Source organism: Populus nigra, chromosome 2 (assembly GCF_951802175.1).
Source record: "Populus nigra chromosome 2, ddPopNigr1.1, whole genome shotgun sequence".
Lineage (NCBI taxonomy): Eukaryota > Viridiplantae > Streptophyta > Magnoliopsida > Malpighiales > Salicaceae > Populus > Populus nigra.
Genome location: NC_084853.1, coordinates 6,342,568 through 6,345,067, shown reverse-complemented (window position 1 = coordinate 6,345,067; position 2,500 = coordinate 6,342,568).

Here is a 2,500-nt window from a genome sequence, read left to right as displayed (position 1 = left end):
AGCCATCGTGCGCTGCCGAATTCGCATCTGCGTGTAGGCTGCCATTCCACGCGGCAGCCCCTGTTTTCGTCAGCGTGCCCCCCTGACGAATTTTCCTGCCTGGCCCAGTCCAGCGTCCAGCCCCTGTTCGTCGAAAAATCTGCGCTGCCGATTTTCCACGCGGCAGCCCCTCTTTTCGTCAGCGTGCCCCCCTGACGAATTTTCCTGCCTGGCCCGGCCAGTCCAGCCCCTGTTCGTCGAAAAATCTGCGCTGCCGATTTTCCACGCGGCAGCCCCTCTTTTCGTCAGCGTGCCCCCCTGACGAATTTTCCTGCCTGGCCCGGCCGGTCCAGCATCCAGCCCCTGTTCGTCGAAAAATCTGCGCTGCCGATTTTCCACGCGGCAGCCCCTGTTTTCCTCAGCGTGCCCCCCTGACGAATGTTCGTCGAAAAATCTGCGCTGCCGATTTTCCACGCGGCAGCCCCTCTTTTCGTCAGCGTGCCCCCCTGACGAATGTTCGTCGAAAAATCTGCGCTGCCGATTTTCCACGCGGCAGCCCCTCTTTTCGTCAGCGTGCCCCCTGACGAATTTTCCTGCCTGGCCCAGTCCAGCGTCCAGCCCCTGTTCGTCGAAAAATCTGCGCTGCCGATTTTCCACGCGGCAGCCCCTCTTTTCGTCAGCGTGCCCCCCTGATGAATTTTCCTGCCTGGCCCGGCCGGTCCAGCCCCTGTTCGTCGAAAAATCTGCGCTGCCGATTTTCCACTCCGCAGCCCCTGTTTTCGTCAGCGTGCCCCCCTGACGAATTTTCCTGCCTGGCCCGGCCAGTCCAGCGCCCAGCCCCTGTTCGTCGAAAAATCTGCGCTGCCGATTTTCCCCGACGAACCTGCAGCTGCACAAATCCGCGCTGCCACTGCCCCATTGTCTGGACCAACAGTCTTTTCCATCAAGCCCTGGACTATAAATCGTCCAGACTCATCGCCAGCACCCGCTGCCGATTCTGCCGACTTTGCCGATTTCGTCGGCGCTGCCGATTCCAACACTGCCCGCCGTGCCTGAACCAGCGCTGTTTCGTCAGCGTGTCCCCTTGACGAATTTCCCTGCCTGGCCTGGACAGTCCATCTTCCAGCCCATGTTCATCGAAAAATCTGCGCTGCCGATTTCCCCGACGAACCTGCAGCTGCACAAATCTGTGCTGCCGATTTCCCCCCCTGTCGGCATGGCTGCCGCTGCCCCGATGTCCAGACCAACAGTCTTTTTTGTCGACTTTGCCGATTTTGTCCGCGCTGCCGATTCCAACACTACCCCCTGCATCCAAACCAGCATTGTTTCGTCAGCTCTTCCCCTGACGATTTTAGCCCTGTAACAAACAGTAGGCCTCCAATCCCGCCAACGGGAGCCAAGTTGATAGGGAAGAGAATTGAATGACGCGCCTGGTCCTCGCACCCCGCCACCCGAGGGGCCTTTTTCCCGGCAGCCTCTGAAAAACTCTAGCTTTCACGGTCCTCGCCGCCCCTCACCACCATGGCAGGCCTCTAATCCCACCCATCAGCAGTTGTAGCCGATAGGGCAGTGATTTGAATGACGCGTCGCGGGCCTCCGGGTCATCTCACCCGGCCATTAATTGGAGCGTTTTTGGCTGGCCGAGGATGGGGGGATGGATCTCTTCTTCCGAAAAAGCAAACAGTACATCGGGAGTTATGTTGACGGGGCATGGAATTGAATGACCCGTCGCGGGCCGCCGGGTCATCTCACCCGGCCATCCCGGGGAGCGTTTTTCCCGGCAGCATCGGGGAAACTCTTGCTTTCACTGCCCGCTGCCCAAGTCCCCACTCGAATCGGCCCCCCGCGCCAACAAGCCAACGCTGCCGAATCGGCAGACACTGCTGCCGAATCTGCCGACACTGCCCCGCGGGCTGCCACTGCCCCAGTGTCTAAACCAGCGGTCTTTCTCATCGAGCCTTGGACTATCCAGTCCGTCCTGACTCATCGCCAGCACCTGCTGCCGATTCTGCCGACTTTGCCGATTTTCTCGGCGCTGCCGATTCCAACACTGCGCCCACCGTGTCTGAACCAGCGCTGTTTCGTCAGCGTGTCCCCTCGACGAATTTTCCTGCCTGGCCTGGACAGTCCACCGTCCAGCCCGTGTTCGTCGAAAAATCTGCGCTGCCGATTCTGCCGACTTTGCCGATTTCGTCGGCGCTGCCGATTCCAACACTGCCCGCCGTGCCTGAACCAGCGCTGTTTCGTCAGCGTGTCCCCTCGACAAATTTTCCTGCCTGGCCTGGACAGTCCATCGCCCAGCCCATGTTCGTCGCAAAATCTGCGCTGCCGATTTTCCCCGACGAACCTGCAGCCGCACAAATCTGCGCTGCCGAATCTGCCGACACTGTCCCGCGGGCTGCCACTGCCCCAGTGTCTAAACCAGCAGTCTTTCTCGTCGAGCCTTGGACTATCCAGCCCGTCCAGACCCATCGCCAGCACCCGCTGCCGATTCTGCCGACTTTGCCGATTTCGTCGGCGC